The sequence below is a fragment of the Bos grunniens genome, chromosome 18 (genome assembly GCF_055505025.1).
Source record: "Bos grunniens cultivar Pamir isolate PY7600 chromosome 18, Bosgru_T2T1.0, whole genome shotgun sequence".
Lineage (NCBI taxonomy): Eukaryota > Metazoa > Chordata > Mammalia > Artiodactyla > Bovidae > Bos > Bos grunniens.
Window position 1 is genome coordinate 45181200 of NC_141182.1, and position 21670 is coordinate 45202869.

The 21670-nt window shown below is 41.8% G+C and overlaps 1 long non-coding RNA gene across 3 annotated transcripts in view; it reads left to right on the forward strand.

Annotated features, from left to right (window-relative positions):
- LOC147353616 (uncharacterized) overlaps positions 1-21670 on the forward strand; it is a 55202-nt gene that overhangs the window by 16878 nt on the left and 16654 nt on the right. The window contains exons 4-5 of one of the 3 annotated variants that reach the window (XR_015145769.1): positions 7530-7703; positions 10083-14463. This is a non-coding gene — a long non-coding RNA (uncharacterized LOC147353616). Of the gene's footprint in view, positions 1-7529; positions 7704-10082; positions 14466-21670 lie in introns of those variants that run through there. The other 2 variants (XR_015145771.1, XR_015145770.1) reach the window with 2 other exon arrangements.

Genomic DNA, 21670 nt, shown 5'->3' on the forward strand with positions numbered 1-21670 from the left:
TTTGGAGAAATGTCTGTTCAAGTCTTCTACCCATTTTTACAGAAATGTAATCAGTTTCAGTATACAGTTTGATGAGTTTAGAAAAATTTTTACATGATAAACACAAAAGTCAAGATAGTAAACATTTCCATTATTTTACCCATATAAATTGAATTATGAAAGATAAGCTCTTTTGTACCTAGTCCTTTTGTTGAATTATGTTGTGGGCAACAATAGTTCAGGTTTTTTGCCAAATAGTATTTCATCATATTGATATACCAAGGTTTGTTGGGGCTTGCCAGGTGGCTCAGTGGATAAAGAACCTGCCTGCAATGCAGGAGATGCCAGAGATATGGGTTTGATTCCTGGGTTGGGAAGATCCCCTGGCAGAGGGCACAGCAAGCTACTCCAGTATTCTTGTCTGGAGAATCCCATGGAAAGAGGAGCCAGGTGGGCTACAGTCCATAGGTTGCAAAGAGTTAGACATGACCGAAGTGACTGAGCACAGCATGCAGCACAAGGTTTGTTAATCCAACTACATGTTGATACAAATTTGTTACTTTTCCGGAATTATATTATTAATTTTATTATAATGGAAAACCACATGAAATCTATATTTTTTTTGCTTAAAAATTAATTGAAGGCTAATTACTTTACAATATTGTGATTTTTGTCATACATTCACATGAATCAGCCATGGGTGTACATGTGTTCCCCATCCTGATCCTTCCTCCCACCTCCCTCCCCATCCCATCCCTCAGGGTCCTCCCAGTACACCAGCCCTGAGCACTCTGCCTCATGCATCGAACGTGGACTGGTGATCTATTTCATATATGATAATATAAATGTTTCAATGCTATTCTCTCAAATCATTCCACCCTCACCTTGTCCCACAGAGTCCAACAGTCTGTTCTTTACTTCTGTGTCTCTTTTGCTGTCTCGTATATAGGGTCATCATTCAGTTCAGTTCAGTTGCTCAGTCGTGTCTGACTCTTTGCGACCCCATGAATTGCAGCACGCCAGGCTTCCCTGTCCATCACCAACTCTCGGAGTTCACTCAAACTCACGTCCATCTAGTTGGTGATGCCATCCAGGCATCTCATCCTCTGTTGTCCCCTTCTCCTCCTGCCCCCAATCCCTCTCAGCGTCAGAGTCTTTTCCAATGAGTCAACTCTTCGCATGAGGTGGCCAAAGTACTGGACTTTCAGCTTTAGCATTACTCTTTCTAAAGAACACTCAGGACTGATCTCCTTTAGAATGGACTGGTTGGATCTCCTTGCAGTCCAAGGGACTCTCAAGAGTCTTCTCCAACACCACAGTTCAAAAGCATCAATTCTTCAGAACTCAGCTTTCTTCACAGTCCAACTCTCACATCCATACATGACCACTGGAAAAACCGCAGCCTTGACTAGACGGACCTTTGTTGGCAAAGTAATGTCTCTGCTTTTGAATATGCTATCTAGGTTGGTCATAACTTTCCTTCCAAGGAGTAAAGAAAGTGAAGTCGCTCAGTCGTATCTGACTCTTTGTGATCTAAGGAGTAAGCGTCTTTTAATTTCATGCCTGCAGTCACCATCTGCCGTGATTTTGGAGCCCCCCAAAAATAAAGTCTGACACTGTTTCCACTGTTTCCCCATCTATTTCCCATGAAGTGATGGGACCAGATGCCATGATCTTCGTTTTCTGAATGTTGAGCTTTAAGCCAACTTTTTCACTCTCCTCTTTCCCTTTCATCAAGAGGCTTTTGGGTTCCTCTTCACTTTCTGCCATAAGGGTAGTATCATCTGCATATCTGAGGTTATCGATATTTCTCCTGGCAATCTTGATTCCAGCCTGGGCTTCTTCCAGCCCAGCATTTCTCATGATGTACTCTGCAGATAAGTTAAATAAGCAGAGTGACAATATACAGCCTTGACATACTCCTTTTCCTATTTGGAACCAGTCTGTGGTTACCATCTTTCTAAATTCCATGTATATGTGTTAATTACTGTATTGGTGTTTTTCTTTCGGACTTACTTCACTCTGTATAATAGACTCCAGTTTCATCCACTTCATTAGAACGGATTCAAATGCATTCTTTTTAATGGCTGAGTAATATTCCATTGTGTATATGTACCATAGCTTTCTCATCCATTCGTCTGCCGATGGACATCTAGATGTTTCCATGTCCTAGCTATTGTAAACAGTGCTGCGATGAACATTGGAGTACATGTGTTTCTTTCATTTCTGGTTTCCTCAGTCTGTATGCCCAGCACTAGGATTGCTGGGTCGTATGGCAGTTCTATTTCCAGTTTTTTAAGGAATCTCCACACTGTTCTCCATAGTGGCTGTACTAGTTTTCATTCCCACCAACAGTGTAAGAGGGTTCCTTTTTCTCAGCACCCTCTCCAACATTTATTGTTCATAGACTTTGATAGCAGCCACTCTGAGGGGTGTGAGATGGTACCTAATTGTGGTTTTGATTTGCATTTCTCTGATAATGAGTGATGTTGAGCATTTTTTCATGTTTGTTAGCCATTTGTATCTCTTCTTTGGAGAAATGTCTGTTTAGTTCTTTGGCCCATGTTTTGATTGGGTCGCTTAGTTTTCTGGAATTGAGCTTCAGGAGTTGCTTGTATATTTTTGAGATTAATTCTTTGTCAGTTGCTTCGTTTGCTATTATTTTCTCCCATTCAGAAGGCTGTCTTTTCACCTTGGTTATAGTTTTTTTTTTTTTTTCCCATGGTGCAAAAGCTTTTAAGTTTAATTAGGTCCCATTTGTTTATTTTTGCTTGTATTTCCATTACTCTAGGAGATGGGTCATAGAGAATCCTTCTGTGATTTATGTGAGAGAGAGTTGCCTATGTTTTTTTCTAGGAGTTTTATAGTTTCTGGTCTTCTATTTAGATCTTTAATTGATTTTGAGTTTATTTTTGTGTATGGTGTTAGAAAGTGTTCAAGTCTCATCCTTTTACAAGTGGTTGACCAGTTTTCCCAGCACCACTTGTTAAAGAGATTGTCTTTGCTCCATTGTGTATTCTTGCCTCCTTTGTCAAAGATAAGGTATCCATAGGTGCGTGGATTTATCTCTGGGCTTCTATTTTGTTCCATTGATCCATATTTCTGTCTTTGTGCCAGTACCATACTGTCTTGATGACTGTGGCTTTGTAGTAGAGCCTGAAGTCAGGCAGGTTGATTCCTCCAGTTCCATTCTTCTTTCTCAAGATTGCTTTGGCTATTCAAGGGTTTTTGTAATTCCATACAAATTGTGAAATTATTTGTTCTAATTTTCTGAAAAATACCATTGATAGCTTAATAGGGATTGCATTGAATCTATAGATTGCTTTGGGTAGTATACTCATTTTCACTATATTGATTCTTGCAATCCATGAACATGGTATATTTCTGCATCTATTTGTGTCATCTTTGATTTCTTTCATCAGTGTTCTATAGTTTTCTATATATAGGTCTTCTGTTTCTTTAGGTAGATATATTCCTAAGTATTTTACTCTTTTCGTTGCAATGGTGAATGGAATTCTTTCCTTAATTTCTCTTTCTGTTTTCTCATTGTTACTGTATAGGAATGCAAGGGATTTCTGTGTGTTGATTTTATATCCTGCAACTTTACTATATTCATTGATTAGCTCTAGTAATTTTCTGGTAGAGTCTTTAGGGTTTTCTATGTAGAGGATCATGTCATTTGCAAACAGTGAGAGTTTTACTTCTTCTTTTCCAATCTGGATTCATTTTATTTCTTTTTCTGCTCTGATTGATGTGGTCAAACTTCCAAAACTATGTTGAATAGCAGTGGTGAGAGTGGCCATCCTTCTCTTGTTCCTGACTTTAGGGGAAATGCTTTCAGTTTTTCACCATTGAGGATAATGTTTGCTGTGGGTTTATCATATATGGCTTTTATTATGTTGAGGTATGTTCCTTCTATTCCTGCTTTCTGGAGGGTTTTTATTGCAAATGGATATTGAATTTTGTCAAAGGCTTTCTCTGCATCTATTGATATAATCATGTGGATTTTATCTTTTAATTTGTTAATGTGTTGTATCACATTGATTGCTTTGTGAATATTGAAGAATCCTTGCATCCCTGGGATAAAGCTCACTTGGTCATGATGTATGATATTTTTAATATGTTGTTGGATTCTGTTTGCTAGAATTTTGTTAAGGATTTTTGCATCTATGTTCATCAGTGATATTGGCCTGTAGTTTTCTTTTTTTGTGGCATCTTTGTGTGGTTTTGGTATTAGGGTGATGGTGGCCTCATAGAATGAGTTTGGAAGTTTATCTTCCTCTGCAATTTTTTGGAAGAGTTTGAGTAGAATAGGTGTTAGCTCTTTTCTAAATTTTTGGTAGAATTCAGCTGTGAAGCCATCTGGTCTTGGGCTTTTGTTTGTTGGAAGATTTCATATTATGATTTTGATTTCTGTGCTTGTGATGGGTCTGTTAAGATTTTCTTTTTCTTCCTGGTTCAGTTTTGGAAAGTTATACTTTTCTAAGAATTTGTCCATTTCTTCCAAGTTGTCCATTTTATTTAGATATAGTTGCTGATAGTAGTCTCTTATGATCCTTTGTGTTTCTGTGTTTTCCGTTGTGATTTCTCCATTTTCATTTCTAATTTTCTTGATTTGATTCTTCTCCCTTTGTTTCTTGATGAGTCTGGCTAATGGTTTGTCTATTTTATTTATCTTTTCATAGAACTAGCTTTTAGCTTTGTTGATTTTTGGTATGTTCTCTTTTGTTTATTTTGCATTTATTTCTGCCCTATTTTTTGTGATTTCTTTCCTTCTACTAACCCTGGAGTTTTTCATTTCTTTCTGTTCTAGTTGCTTTAGGCGTAGAGTTAGGTTACCTGTTTGATTTCTCTCCTGTTTCTTGAGGTGAGCTTGTATTGCTATGAACCTTCCCCTTAGCACTGCTTTTACTGAACCCCATAGGTTTTGGGTTGTTGTGTTTTCATTTTCATTTGTTTCTATGCATATCTTGGTTTCTTCTGTGATTTGTTGGTTATTCAAAAGTGTGTTGTTTAGCCTGCATATGTTTGTATTTTTAAAAGTTTTTTTTTTTTTTTTCCTGTAGTTGACATCTAATCTTACCACATGTGATCAGAAAAGATGCTTGAGATGATTTCAATTTTCTTTTGAATTTACCAAGGCTAGATTAATGGCCCAGGATGTGATGTACCCCAGAAAAGGTTCATGTGCACTTGAGAAAAAAGTGAAATTCATTGTTTTAGGGTAAAATGTCCTATAGATATCAATTAGATTTAAATGGCAACCCCCTCCAGTGTTCTTGCCTGGAGAATCCCAGGGACAGAGGAGCCTGGTAGGCCGCCATCTATGGGGTCGCACAGAGTCGGACACGACTGATGTGCCTTAGCAGCAGCAGCAGCACCAGTCCATTGTATCATTTAAAGTTTGTGTTTCCTTGCTAATTTTCTGTTTAGTTGATCTATCCATAGGTGTGAGTGGAGTATTAAAGTCTCAAACTATTATTGTGTTACTGTAATTTCCCCTTTCATACTTGTTAGCGTTTGCCTTATGTATTGTGGTGCTCCTATGTTGGGTGCATATATATCTATAATTATTATATCTTCTTCTTGGATTGATCCTTTGATCATTATGTGATGTCCTTTTTTGTCTCTTTTCACGGGCTTTATTTCAAAGTCTATTATATCTGATATGAGTATTGCTACTCCTGCTTTCTTTTGGTCTCCATTTGCGTGAAATATCTTTTTCCAGCCCTTCACTTTCAATCTGTATGTGTCTCTATGTTTGAGGTGGGTCTCTTGTAGATAGCATATATAGGGGTTTTGTTTTTGTATCCGTTCAGCCAGTCTTTGTCTTTTGGTTGGGGCATTCAACCCATTTAAATTTAAGGTAATTATTGATAAGTATGATCCCATTGCCATTTACTTTATTGTTTTGGTTTCGAGTTTATACACCTTTTCTGTGATTCCTGTCTAGAGAAGATCCTTTAGCATTTGTTGAAATGCTGGTTTGGTTGTGCTGAATTCTCTGAGCTTTTGTTTGTCTATAAAGCTTTTGATTTCTCTGTCATATTTGAGTGAGATCCTTGCTGGGTATAGTAATCTGGGTTGTAGGCTTTTCTCTTTCAGCACTTTAAGTATGTCCTGCATTCCCTTCTGGTTTGAAGAGTTTCTTATTGATAGATCAGCTGTTATCCTTATGGGGATCCCCTTGTGGGTTATTTGTTATTTTCCCCTTGCTGCTTTTAATATTTGTTCTTTGTGTTTGATATTCATTAATTTGATTAATATGTGTCTTGGGGTGTTTCGCCTTGGATTTATCCTGTTTGGGACTCTCTGGGTTTCTTGGACTTGGGTGGCTATTTCCTTCCCCATTTTAGGGAAGTTTTCAACTATTATCTCCTCAAGTATTTTCTCATGGCCTTTCTTTTTGTCTTTTTCTTCTGGGACTCCTAGGATTCAAATGTTGGGGTGTTTCACATTGTCCCAGAGGTCTCTGAGGTTTTCCTCATTTATTTTAATTCTTTTTTCTTTTTTCCTCTCTGCTTCATTTATTTCCACCATTCTATATTCCATCTCACTTATCCTATCTTCTGCATGGGCTATTCTACTGTTGGTTCCCTCTAGAGAGCTTTTCATCTCATTTATTGCATTATTCATTATTGATTGACTCTTTTTTAAATCTTCTAGATCCTTGTTAAACTTTTCTTGCATCTTCTGAATCCTGTCTCCAGACTATTTATCTGTAACTCCATTTTGTTTTCAAATTTTTGGATCATTTTTACTATCATTATTGTGAATTCTTTTTCAGTTAGACTCCCTATCTCCTCCTCTTTTGTTTGGTTTGGTGGACTTTTATAATGTTCCTTTACCTGCTGGATATTTCTCTGCCTTTTCATCTTGTTTAGGTTGCTGTGTTTGGGGTGCCCTTTCTGAATGCTGGAGGTTTGTGGTTCCTCTTTATTGTGGAGGTTCCTCCATATGGGTGTGCTTGGATGAGTGGCTTGTCAAGGTTTCCTGGTTAGGGAAGCTTGTACCAGTGTTCTGGTGGGTGGACCTGGATCTCTTCTCTCTGGAGTGCAATAAAGTGTCCAGTAGTGAGTTTTGAGGTGTCTATGGGTTTGGTGTGACTGTTGGCCACCTGCATTTTTGTGTTCAGGGTTATGTTCCTGCTTTGTTGGAGAATTAGCTTGGTATGTCTTGCTCTGGAACTTGTTGGCTCTTGGGTGGAGCTTATGGAGGCTTTTGGATAAACTTTTGTCAATTAGTGGTCCTTGGAGTCAGGAGTTTTCTGGTGTTCTCAAGTTTTGGATTTAGGCCTCCTGCCTCTGGCTTTCAGTCTTTTTCTTATAAAAGCCTCAAAACTTCTCCATCCATACAGCACCGATGATAAAACATCTTGGTTAATGGTGAAAAGATTCTCCACAGTGAGAGACACCCAGAGAGGTTCACAGAGTTACATGGAGAAGAGAAGAGGGAGGAGGGAGATAGAGGTGACCAGGAAGAGAAGGGGAGGAGTCAAAAGGGGAGAGAGCAGTCTAGCCAGTAATCATTTCCCTATTTTCTCTCCACAGTCTGAAACACTCAGAGGGGTTCACGGAGTTCCATAGAGAAGAGAAGAGGAAGGAAGGAGATAGAGGTGACCCGGAGGAGAGGAGGGGGAGTCAAAAGGAGAGAGACCAGTCTAGCCTGTGATCAGTTCCCTAAGTTTTCTCCATGGCCCAGAACACCCAAAAAGATTCACAGCGGTAAGTAGAGAAGAGAAGGGGGAGGGAGGAGATAGAGGTGATCTGGGGGAGAAAAAGCTGAGTCAAAGGGGATAGGGCAATCAAGCCAGTAATCACACTCCTAAGTAAAAATTGGTACTGAAGATTGGATTCTTAAAGGTACAGAATTGATAACAAATACCAAAAAGCAAAGATTAAGAATCTAGAGTAGTGGTTAGACTCTCAAAAATACAATATTAAAAAAAATTGCAAAAGTTATATAAAAATATGAAATTTGCTTTAAAAATAAGGTCTTTTTTCCTCAGGTAATAGTAGGTTTTAAAAATGAAAATTAAAGGAGTAATAAAGAACTTAAAAATAAAAAACATTTAAAAAATTAAAAAATGATAATAGTAAAATATATCTAGGAATTTCTCTGGAGCTGTTGAGGGCAGTATGTGGTCAGTTCAGTTTCAGATAGTTCCTTGTTCCACCTTATACTTCTTCTCAAGGTCTATAGGTCCCTTCCAATGTAGCCAGTGCTAACTACAAGGTTTTAATCTGTAACACCTGTTGTTCCAAGTGAACGTGAAAGTGAAGTCGCTCAGTCGTGTCCGACTCTTTGCGATCCCATGGACTGTAGTCTACCAGGCTTCTCTGTCCATGGGATTTTCCAGGCAAGAGTACTGGAGTGGGTTGCCATTTCCTTCTCCAGGGGATCTTCCTGACCCAGGGATTGAACCCAGGTCTCCTGCATTGCAGGCAGACGCTTTACCCTCTGAGCCACCAGAGAAGCCGTTTCCTTTTCTTTGTTTATTTTGGCTTCCTCTGTTTGCAAGTCTCTTCAGTATCTAACCTCTGCCCTGACACAAGGGGGTGAAGGTGGTCATTTATTTCAGCTCACTTGTTCAACTGTGCTGCGGGGAGGGAGGAACACTGCAAACAAATATCACTGGCATGTGTGGGGAGTGCTCATAGTGTCTCAGCCACACTGGGTTTGCCCCCTCTCACAGCTTGTGTGCTTTCTTGGTCTACACTGCTCAGGCTCCAGGTTGCTTTCCTGGGGAACTGTTTAAAGAGGTCCCTGGCTTGCATGTACTTCCCAGATCTATGCTGTTCAGGTTCCTGGGTACTCCACAAAGGCACAGACTCTGTTGGGCCTGCGTTTTGTGCCCTTCCCACGTCTGAGCAGCTCAGGCGACCAGGTGTTTGGCGAGTGCACTCTCCCCAGGTACAGTGCATCTTATCACCTCCCTGGTCCCAGCCGCTTGGTTTCCTGGGTGCACAGCGGGTGTGCCGTGTGTCTCCTCTGGAGAGCTAATCTCTGGCTGTGACCCTCCCCGTGGCTGTCAACCATCCAGGACCCAGGAGGAGTTGATTAGCAAATGGAAGCCTCTTCGCAGTTTGGTAGGGGATGCTGTCTCTGGGGCCGAGTTTGCCCCTTTGCAGGCCTGGCTGCTGCAGCCTGTCTCCCTGCCTCCAGCGGGAGATGGGCCAGTCCGCAGCTGGCTAACTCTCCTCTGGTATTTTCTCAGTCCTTTGTTTTGTGAGCGGGCTGGCAGTGTCTTAGGTTAGAGCTTTTCGGGGGAAAGTTCTCTCTCTCTCTCTCTCTCTCTCTCTCTCTTTTCTCAATTTTTTTTCCCCCCTCTCTGGCTATCCCACGGTTTGGGTTGCTATATCACTTTAGCTCCCTCAGATTGCCCTCAGGACATCCAGGCGCGGTCCTTACCCTAAGTAATTCTGCCTGCCCCTCCCTGTTCAGTCCCTGCTTGCTGGTGATGGACGTGAGCGTCTGGGTTACTTCTCCGCTGGGAGTTGCCATTAGGTGCATAATCTGTGGGTTTTATTTATTTATTTATTTTCCTCCCAGATATGTTGCCCTCTGAGATTCCAAAACTCTCCACAGACCCGCCAGTGAGAGGGTTTCCTGGTGTTTGGAAACTCCTCTTTTAAGACTCCCTCCCCAGGATGGGTATCCATCCCTAACTCTTTTGTCTCTCTTTTTATCTTTTGTATTTTGTCCTACCTCCTTTTCACAACAACGGGCTGCCTTTCTGGGTGCCTGGTGTCCTGGTGTTCTCCGCCAGCATTCAGAAGTTGTTTTGTGGTATTTGCTCAGTTCAAATAATCTTTTGATGAATTTGTTGGGGAGAAAGTGATCTCCCTGTCCTATTCCTCTGCCATCTTAGGACTGCACCCTACTTTTTGGTTCTTTATTTAGATTTTTATTAAATATATATATGCTTATATGAATCATAAACACACAGTCATAGAAGCACCGCTGAGGTCACTGCTGTTACAAGGAAAATAGATTGGAGGAAGTTGGTGGCTTTCAAGAATACCTCCAACAATGGCTCCTTTATTAAAATGTCTATTGACCATATAGTATGTGTTCAGTCTTTTGTCCTCTGACTTGCTCAGCTCTATGAACTGTGGTGTTGGAGAAGACTCTTGAGAGTCCCTTGGACTGCAAGGAGATCCAACCAGTCCATTCTGAAAGAGATCAGCCCTGGGATTTCTTTGGAGGAAATGATGCTGAAGCTGAAACTCCAGTACTTTGGCCACCTCATGTGAAGAGTTGACTCATTGGAAAAGACTCTGATGCTGGGAGGGATTGGGGGCAAGAGGAGAAGGGGACAACAGAGGATGAGATGGCTGAATGGCATCATTGACTCGATGGACGTGAATCTGAGTGAACTCCGGGAGTTGGTGATGGACAGGGAGGCCTGGCGTGCTGAGATTCATGGGAGCGAAGAGTCGGACACGACTGAGCGACTGAACTGAACTGAACTGATGCTTATGACTAAACAACGAAGACAGCCTACTCAATCAGGCGGATTAAATTTCTTTCAATGGCAAAAGGGAGACACAGCTGCAGGCATCATGCTGGCATCCTGGGCTCAAGTACTGTCATTAGCTAAGTGAACTCTCACCTAGGAAACCACGCTTTAGAAAACACAGACACAGTAGTATGCCAGGCAGCAAAATTATAAGCAGTATCCCAAAGGGGCAAAGAAAAATGAAACTCCTTTATTTTCCTCTGAGCGGGACAATCACAGTTTATAGCTGTTGTGTCAGTGTCCCAGTTGCCCTAACATTTTCCCCAGGAAATCTACATTTCTAATGACTTTTTAAGTATTGTTAACTAGAAGCACACTATTGTACAGTAGTTCTCTAGCAGTTTCGCATAGAAATATCCATTTTCCAACTACTTTCAGCCCTTGGTAACTGCCATTCCGCTTTCTGTGGATTTAAATAGTTAAATTTTTTTTAGTAATAAATGCTTTAAAAAAAATTTTTTTTTTTTTTATTACTTGCCCATACCATGCAGCTTGTGAGATCTTAGTTCCCCAACAGGTAACTAAGAAATTAGTTAAGAATTGAACCTGGGCCCTTGGAAAGGAGAGATGGAGTCCTAACTATCTCTCGATAAAGACCGCCAGGGAATTCCTGGGCTTAACTACTTTAGATACTACCTGATGTAAGTGGGACTGCAGTTTTCATCTTTCCGTGACTGGCTTATTTCAGTAGCAAAAATACCCATAAGGTTCATCCATGTTGTATATAGTAAATTTCCTTCTTTTAAAAGACTGAATGATATTCCACTGTGTATATATATGTGTATTTATCTCATTTTCTTAACCTACATATCTATTGATGGATATTTGGCTTATTCCCATGTCTTGGCCTTTGTGAATAATGCTACAGTGAACCTGGGAGTGCAATATTTATTTGAGATCTTGAGTTTAATTCTTTTAGATAAATACCCAGAAGTGGAGCACTGGATCATATGGCAATTGTATTTTTCAATTTTGGGGTACCCTCCATGCTGTTATCCATAATGGCTGTACCAGCATATGTTCTCAATTTCTCAACATTCATGCCAGTACATGTCTTTTTTAAGAAATGGCCTTCATAGTAGGTATGAGGTGATATCTTAGTGTGGTTTTATTTTGTATTTACCTGATAATTATTGATATTGAGCACATTTTATATACCTGTTTGCCATTTTTATATCTTCTTTGGAGAATTGTCTGTTCAGGTCCAATGCTTATTTTTAATTGTGATACTGTTTTTTTTTTTGGTATGGAGGCATAGGAATTCCTTTTATATTTTGTATATTTCTTATCAGATATGTGGTTTGAAGATATTTTCCCATTTTATATGTGACACTGTCACTCTATTTATGGTTTCCTTTGCTATACAGAAGCTTTTTGTTTTATGTTGTCCCGCTTGTCTACTTTTGCTTTTGTTGCCTGTGCATTAGGTCTAATATCCAAGAAATCATTGCCAAAACCGACATCATACAGTTGTCCTCCTATGTTTCCTTCTAATAATTTTACAGTTTCAGGCATTGTGTTTCAATCTTTACTCTATTTTGAATTGTTTTGTGTGTGTGGTTTAAGATAAATATCAAATTTCATTGTTTTTCATCTATATATGCAGTGGTTCACAGCACCATTTATGGAAGAGATCATTTTTCCCCATTGTGCATTCCTGGCATCCTTGTTCAAGATCAGTTGACTCGTGTGTGTGTGTGTGTGCGCACACACACATACGTGTGTGTGTGTTTTCTGGGTTCTATTCTTTGCCACTGGTCTATATGCTGCTTGTCAGTATCATAATGTTTTAATTACTGCAGCTTTGTAATATGTTTTGAAATGAGGAGATGTGGTGTCTCCAGCTTTGTTTTTATTTTCTCAAGATTGTTTTGGCTGTTCAGGGTTCTTTGTGATTGCATATGATTTTTAGGATCATTTTTTCTAGTTCTGTAAAAAAAAAAAAAAATGTACCTAAATCCTAATAGGATTTAGATAGGAACTGTGTTGACTGTTTATATCATTTTCCATAGTATGAATATTTTAACAGTATTAGTCTTCCAATTCATGAAAGTGAGTTATAGTTCTACTTATTTGTGTCTTTTTTAAGTTTTTAATCAATGTTTTGCAGTTCTTACTGTATAACTCTTTCCCTTCTGTGATTCATTCTATTCCTGTATTTTATCTTTCCTTAATTTCCCTTTGGGGTTTTTATTGTTAGTGTATAGAAACATAACTGTAATGGTTCTCAGCAGTGTCTCTGGGTTCAGCAATAGGAAAATAGGGAAGGTAGTGATAATCACTAGTGCCAGGAGTATACACAGGCTCAGCTGTGGGGCTGTAGGTGAATGCACAGGGCAGTGGTGTATGCATCATGGCAAGGTCAGGGCTTGTTGTTAGAATCTGTGGATGACCACAGGCACAAATTCAGTTGCTGAGGTCAGAGCTGGTGGCATGTGCATGCCTGGCTTCAGGACCAGGACTAGCTTTGCTGCATCTATGATAGCTGTGCTGAGTTCTAGGGAGGCACTAGCTGTCATGGCTCCTGTTTGGGAGGGTGGAAGGACTCAGCACCAGGAGTCTGAGAACTTTAAACCTGTGGGACCCTCTGTGGCAAGAGCTGTGGGCAGATTCAGTGGTTGTGCTGGCTGTTGGTTTCCTGCACAGCTTTCCCTCATCTTACTTTGCACTGCTGTGTTGATGTAGCTTCTTAAGTGGACTCTTGAACTCTTGAGCTATTTTACTCACATCTGTCTGTCCAATTGCTGTTTTCATTGTGGGGATAGAGAGTGGGATCTCCTATGAAACCATCTTGCTTACATTATTCTCTATATACATTTTAGAATCAGTTTGTTACTTTGCACAAACTTCTTGCTGGCATTTGAATCAGGATTGTGTTGAAACTGAAGATCAATAGAATTGAAATTTTAATAATATTAAGCCCTTCAATATAGAATCATGGTATATGTCTCCATTTATTTATGACTTTTATTTCTCTGAGAAATTAATATTTTATAGTTTCCATTTTACACATCTTAAACATATTTTACTAATTCCCTACTTTGGAAGAAAAGTTATGACCAGCCTAGACAGCATATTAAAAAGCAGAGACATTACTTTGCCAACAAAGGTCCGTCTAGTCAAGGCTATGGTTTTTCCAGTAGTCGTGTATGGATGTGAGAGTTGGACTATAAAGAAAGCTGAGTGCAGAAGAATTGATGCTTCTGAACTGTGGTGTTGGAGAAGACTCTTGAGAGTTCCTTGGACTGCAAGGAGATCCAACCAGTCCATCCAAAAGGAAATCAATCCTGGATATTCATTGGAAGGACTGATGCTGAAGCTGAAACTCCAGTACTTTGGCCACCTGATTCAAAGAACTGACTCATTTGAAAAGACCCTGATGCTGGGAGGGATTGGGGGCAGGAGGAGAAGGGGACGAGAGAGGATGAGATGGTTGGATGGCCTCACCAACTCAATGGACATGAGTTTGACTAAACTCCAAGAGCTGGCGATGGACAGGGAGGCCTGGTGTGCTGTGGTCCATGGGATCACAAAAAGTTGGACACGACTGAGTGACTGAACTGAACTGAACCACAATATTTTATGTTTTTATATGTATTATGGATGATGTTGTTTTAGTCACTAAGTGGTATCTAGCTCTTTGGGACCCTATGGACTGTAGCTTACCAGGCTCCTCTGCCCATGGAATTCTCCAGGAAGAATACTGGAGTGGGTTGCTGTTTTCCTCCAGGGGATCTCCCAGACCCAGGGATGGGACTGGTCTCTCCAGTATCTCTGCACTGGCAGGCAAATTCTTTACTGCTGAGCCACCTGGGAAACCATTATGGAAGATATTTTATTTTAATTTCCAATTGTTGATTTTTATATATTGGAATTAAGTATTGGAATATATTTTTTATAGAATCCAATACTTGATTTTTATATATTGACTTGTATTTTTCAAATATGTTCAGCTCACTTATATGCATAATGGTGTTTTTGTAGATTCCTTTGGATTTTCTCTGTATATTATAATTTACTCTGTATATTTAATGTTTTCTATGAATGAAGAGAGTTTGATTTCTTCCCTTCCAACTGTACTTCATTTTTAATTTTTCTTGCCTTATTGCACCTCCAAGAGCTTACAGTCCAATGTTGTGTAGAAATAGAAAGGATAGGTCTTTTTGCCTTATCCTTAATCTTAAGAGGAAAAATTCAGTCTTTGATCATTAAATGCAGTGTTAGCTGAAGTCTTCCTGGTTATTTTTGATGCTTTTTATTAGATTGAGGAAGTTTTCTTTTACTACTGTTGTACTGAAAGGCTTAATGAATGTTGATTTTTTTCAATTTCTTTTCTATGTGTTTTGATATTTTACATACACTTTCACCTCCTCCTTTTCAGTGTGTATTTCTTTCTTACTCTTTTGCTTCACTGGTCAGAACTGCTAGTAAAATGTTCCAGAAAAATCATGAAAGTGGACATCTTTCCCTTCTTAATTTTCAGAGGAAGGCATTCAATCTTTCACCATTAATTTTTATGTCAGTTGTAGGGTGTGTGGGCTTCAGTAGTTGTGGCGCATGGGCCATTAGCTGTGGCTTGTGGGCTCTGGAGTTTGGGATCAGTTGTTGTGGCACACGAGCTTAGTTGTCCACAGTATGTGGAATTTTTGCAGCCCAGGGATCACCCCTGAATCTCCGTGCATTGGCAGGGAGACTCCCAACCCCTGGAATACCAGGGAAGTTTGATATTCTTAATTCTTAAGCTATTTTCTACTTCACTGATAGCAGACTCTCTTGTCTTACTGTATTACTTAGTAAATATAGTACAGTGTTTAGTAGAAGTAGTGATTCAAACATCATTACCCTGTTTCTTATTTTAAATGCAGTGCTTGTAACATTTCACCATCAAATATGTTGTTTTTGTGTGTTTTGTTTTTAAATGACTATCATGCTTACAAAGACCTCTTTTATTCCCATTTTGTCCAGCTTTTTAAAAATAATCACAAATAGCTGTTTAGTATTATAAAACTTTTTTTTTTCTTCACCAGGAAAGATGATCACTCATTTTTTCTTTTAGTCTCTACATGTTACTGAACTTGGCCTGGGTCTGCTTACTCATACAAGAAAGGTGAATTTTTTGGATTCTTACATATTTGAAGTTCCTAGGGATGAAATTCTAAACTTGCTTTAAAAATTTGAAGGCACTTCTGTGTTATCTTCTAGATTGCAGTGATGCCATTCAAATTACTTATATTTCAAATGAAATCAGTTTTGAACCATGAAGTGTAACTCCAGGGTCCCTATTCTTAACTATTACATCGCACTGGTTCTCTTACTTCCTCTTGGGGGATGTAGACCTGAGTGCAAATGTTCTGTGAATGAAAGAGGCGGGGAAGTGAGATTAGAGAATTCAATGATTCCACATAGAAGTTTCACACTAATGCCTCTTTTCAGCTGTGCAACTTTATTTACCGTTACCCACTACACTGCCCAGTGCCTCTGAAGCCTAAAACTCTTTGGAATTACGTAGGAAAAATGGGCTCTGGTTTATTACACATGTCTTTCTCTGCCTAGAGTCACCATGTCTTTCTGTGCTTTTTTTGCTCTGAGAATGTGCTATACTCCATCATCTGGGGATAAGTTTATACTGTTTAGAAAAGACCCTGATACTGGGAAAGATTGAAGGCAGGAGGAGAAGGGGATGACAGAGGACGAGATCGTTGGATGGTGTCACTGACTCAATGGACATGAGTTTGAGCAAGCTCTGGGAGATGGTGAAGGACAGGGAAGCCTGAGTGACTGAACACCAATAACAACTGCACTTCCCAGTGCCTCTGAAGCCCAGCGCTTTTTGGAATTGTGTAGGAAAAATGGGTTCTGTCTGATTTATGATCCATGTCTTTCTCTGCCTGGAGTCACCACGTCTTTCTGTGCTTTCTCTGCTCTGAGGATGTGTTATATTCCATCATCTGGGGGTAAGTTTATACTGTTTTCTCTGTTATTGTGGGGTCATACTCCTAAATCCCACTACTGTCTTTCTTTCCTCATGGCATTCTGAGAAGGAGAGGAGAAAGAGAAATTTATTTTTGACATTTTATTTTCTACTCCAAAGCAGTCAGTTTAGAGGTAGAATATTTTCTAGGCCCGTGCTTATGCAGTGAGCACATTTCACACCACGCATCTGTGCACCATATCACACTGTTGTGCAAAGTCTACCTAGACTTTGATCACCAGTCTGCATCCTGCATTGACTTACTCCCTTTGGCCTTTTTCAGGGTTTCTCTCCCCTCCCCCCCCCTTAAAAAATCTGTCTAATTATCTATGTATTTATTTTTAGCTCTTTGGGTTGTGGCATGCGGGATCTTTGCTGTGGCAGCTTGTGGGGTTTCATTGTGGCCCACAGGCTTCTCTCTAGTGTGGCAAATAGGTTTTATTGGCCCCATGGTGTATATCATCAAGTTCGCAGACCAGGGATCAACCTGTGTCCCATTTGAAGGTGGATTATTAACCTGGACCAGCACAGAAGTCCCATTAGGGTTGCTCTTAGTTCTGACTTGCCTCAATAATCTTGGGCATTGCTTTAATTTTTTTCTCCTGGACAACTAGACCAAAGCCATGTAGGCATTACTGTGATTTTCTTATTCTTCCTTCCACACCTCACCTGAAACAGTGTAGGATGGGCTCTCCCCACATGGATTTAGTGTGGAAGATGCTCCTGAGTCTGGATCAGTCCTGTGTGTCTGCTCAGAGCTGGCTTTGTGGTGGAAGCAGTGATGATGTGAATCTGGGCTTGTCCTGCTGTCATCAGCAGGGCCTCTTCACCTGGCTGTGCTGTGTTGACCATGCTGGTTTCTGTGCCCCGGCTGCCCACATACATGGGCCTGTGTGCAGCTCTTCAGGCTTTACAAGTGAGGCCTGTTTGTCTATCCAAGTAGTGAGCTTGCAGTTATCTCAGTAATCTGGGAATGGACATGACAAATACATCCATGTGTTTTCTATGGTAGCCTTCAGAGTAGAAGTTGTGTTTCTGTCAACTCTTTCCTGTGCTGAACACCCCTCAGGATCCGCTGAACTGTGTGCCTTCCTTGGGTACCCTCTTGGGGCACATAGAACATCTGACCCTACTATGTGAACCCCTTCAGGTGCCTGGTTTTCAAGCCCTGGATGGGTATCCTGTATTCTGAGTCCATGAGCATGGCTAGCCTAAGGATGAGGGTAGGTATGTCATAGCTTTAGAAGAGTTGTCAGTGTTACACAATATTTTGAAAAAGAAATTGAATAGAAATTAACAGGTTAAATGGTAACAATGAAGCAGCGCATGTATCCATGCAGCTTTTTATTGCATTATTGTTGTCTCGTATTGCTCAGTTTTGGAATTTTCCTTGTTGGAGACTTATCTCAATCCTGTTGCCTCTGTCCTGGCACCCAGAGCTTGCTCCCATCTCTCTCTGAGTATCTGGCACCAGGACTTGATCAGTGGGGCAATGTGTGCTTCTGCCTGGACTCCTCCATGGATTCCTATGGGCTGGGATCAGGGTGCACCCTCAGCACACTGTCAGGACAGTTTGAATCCCTCAGTGCCAGGTCCATAGAGAAATAAATGGTCGAGAGCACCTTCCTCCCCAACCCAGGTTCCTGTTCTCTGTGTAGGGTGGCGATGCCTCTGAAGCGTCAACTATGGTATCCCTCTGCCTTCCTCCTGCTGCCTTCACTGAGCATCCTCCTCTTGAATTCTTGTCCTTCCTGATCAGGCAGATGGACATAGGACACTAGAAGACTTTGTGTTCCCAACAAAGGAGACCCATACATAGGAACTTGGGGGCAGGTAGGTAATTAGGGAGCTGATATCAGGTGCTTAAGAGAGAAACTAAGGACAGTGAACACCAAAGTGAGAAAGGCCAAGGAAGTGGGCAGGTGGGGCCCTACGCCATTGGGTGCCTTGAGAGAGAGTGTGGAGCTCACCTCTGAGGAGACCCACCAGCAGTCAAGGAAGCTGGGGTCTGTAGTGTCTGAGGGTTGCCCTGTGGGCATGAATCCCCACACTTTCAACTGAGCCTGCCGGTGGTTCAGCAAGATCCCAGGTGCTGGAGAAATCCACCAAGCAGGTAGGGGAGATGCAGATGTTTGAAGAGGGGAGTGTCTGCAGTGGGGGATTATCCCACAGCTGCAGGTGAACTCAGGTTGGCTTAGGTGGCAGCGAGGTGGGGCTTCTATGATCTCAGAGGGAGATTCATGTGAGAATCAGAGATCAAATGCCACAAGTTTTTGACATTTACCTTCCCACCTCTCTGAGGTTTCAATATCAGACAGAAAAGGATTTGGGAGAAATAAGATGCTGCCTTTTCTACTAACCCCAGATTAGATAGATCAGATCAGTCGCTCAGTCGTGTCCGACTCTTTGTGACCCCATGAATCGCAGCACACCAGGCCTCCTTGTCCATCACCAACTCCCGGAGTTCATTCAGACTCACATCCATCGAGTCAGTGATGCCATCCAGCCATCTCGTCCTCTGTCATCCCCTTCTCCTCCTGCCCCCAATCCCTCCCAGCATCAGAGTCTTTTCCAATGAGTCAGCTCTTCACATGAAGTGGCCAAAGTACTGGAGTTTCAGCTTTAGCATCATTCCTTCCAAAGAAATCCCAGGGCTGATCTCCTTCAGAATGGACTGGCTGGATCTCCTTGCAGTCCAAGGGACTCTCAAGAGTCTTCTCCAACACCACAGTTCAAAAGCATCAATTCTTCGGCGCTCAGCCTTCTTCACAGTCCAACTCTCACATCCATACATGACCACAGGAAAAACCATAGCCTTGACTAGACGAACCTTTGTTGGCAAAGTAATGTCTCTGCTTTTGAATATGCTATCCAGGTTGGTCATAACTTTCCTTCCAAGGAATAAACGTCTTTTAATTTCATGGCTGCAGTCACCATCTGTAGTGATTTTGGAGCCCAGAAAAATAAAGTCTGACACTGTTTCCACTGTTTCCCCATCTATTTCCCATGAAGTGGTGGGACCGGATGCCATGATCTTTGTTTTCTGAATGTTGAGCTTTAAGCCAACTTTTTCACTCTCCACTTTCACTTTCATCAAGAGGCTTTTGAGTTCCTCTTCACTTTCTGCCATAAGGGTGGTGTTATCTGCATATCTGAGGTTATTGATATTTCTCCCAGCAATCTTGATTCCAGCTTGTGTTTCTTCCAGTCCAGCGTTTCTCATGATGTACTCTGCATATAAGTTAAATAAGCAGGGTGACAATATACAGCCTTGACGAACTCCTTTTCCTATTTGGAACCAGTCTGTTGTTCCATGTCCAGTTCTAACTGTTGCTGCCTGACCTGCATACAAATTTCTCAAGAGGCAGATCAGGTGGTCTGGTATTCCCATCTCTTTCAGAATTTTCCACAGTTTATTGTGATCCACAGAGTCAAAGGCTTTGGCATAGTCAATAAAGCAGAAATAGATGTTTTTCTGGAACTCTCTTGCTTTTTCTATGATCCAGCGGAGGTGCTGTAATTTGGAGGAAGGCAGGGAGAGGGGAGGGAGCAGTGGGCAATATGGAGGTGTCTCCCCAGCAGCCCCAGGGAGCTCTGTGCAGCTGAGCAAGAGCCAGAAGACAGACTGTCCCTCCCAGGAGGACCAACTCCCCTTCACCCATTTCTGCTGCATCTTTGGATGGGTCCCTGTCACACCTGTATGGTCACTGCAGAGCAGGGTGAGTCTATATTGAAGACATTGTAAGAAGCAGCTAACTCATCTGAGGGCAAATGTCCTTTCAGAAGGCCTGGAGCTTTTATATCAGTTGGGTGGAGGTGGGATGGAATATACATCCTGTGTCAGCTAATGAGAAGGGTCCCTGCCCCAGAACCTGCTCACACCTGCTCACCTTAGCTCCCACAGAGGCAGGTCTCCATCTTAGAAGAGCCCCTAGCCAGACCCTGGTAGGGGTGGAGTGGTGGGCAGAGGCAAGGGACCGGTGTCACTCTGGGCAAGGAGACCTCCCCCATGTGCCTCAGGGCCCCCTCCACAGGGAGAAGCAGCAGCTCTGGATCACCTTCAGGACCTGTCCTAAGCCTCCTCACCGTGAGGACCTTAGAGATTCCCTGACCTAGACCCAGTCCTGTGGGATAAGCCTAGCAGACTCTTTTCTGGAGGGGAGCTGTCGGGTGGGAAGAAGCTCTTAGGAAGGTCAGGTGAAGAGGAATGAGACAGTGTGAGCATGGGGCCAGTTTCATGTGCAGGCAGCAGAGAAACAGGAGGAGTAAGAAGCCCCAGGCCCCTGGATGTCCACTCTGAGTTTGAGACCCAACTTAGTGTGTTTATGTGGAAGCAACTGAGTCCACAACTTGGGGTTTGGATTTGGGATAAACAGGCCTAAGGAGTGACGGAGTTTAGCGTGTGGACCTTGACCTGTTGTTCTTCCTCTCATGTCAGGCGTTTAGTATAGGGGCCCCTTCTCACTCATTATTTTCCTTTGGTCTCACCTCAGCCTTGGAGACTGGAGGTAGCTAGATTTTGTAAATAGGAACCAGAAGCCCAAAGAAGGACTGTAATATGTGCACAGTCACAGGGTGAGTTAGCTGAGCTCGTCTCCCCAGCATGGACGAGTGGGGGAAGCTGTGTCTCTTCAGCAGATGCTTTACCTCCTCCGAGCCTCAGATTCTCCCTTGTAAGACAAGGATGATTACTCCTACCCCCTCAGTGATGCTCATGACCTAAGTGATCAGACACTCTGACTGATATAATGATCACCAACCCTACCCTCATGTACTGAATTTGTGGAGAAGCCTCTGACAGCACTGAAATCCAGCTGCAGTGGGAAGGCACACTGGTGGTTTCCACTGCGGCCGTGTCCCCCCACCCCCACACAAACAATCAAAGCCAAATCTCCAGTGAGTAAGCACTTTACTGTGAATTGCAAGGCTTTTTATTGCTGGAATCCTCTATAATCAGACACCTGGATGTGGCAGGTTATTAACACTACTTAGCTATCAGGCGAGTGGCTTCCTTGGGTTCTTGGAAGGAACAGCTTCATCAGCAGAGAGAACTTGAGTATATTTTATTATGTAAGAGGAGGTGCAGAAATCTTGTGGGGCCTCAGGGTTGGATGAGATGTGAAGCTGCACAGGGGAGGGGCCTGCAGGCTTTTTTGGAGGGAGGCTTCTGGATGTGAGCAGGTAAAGGTGGATATGCC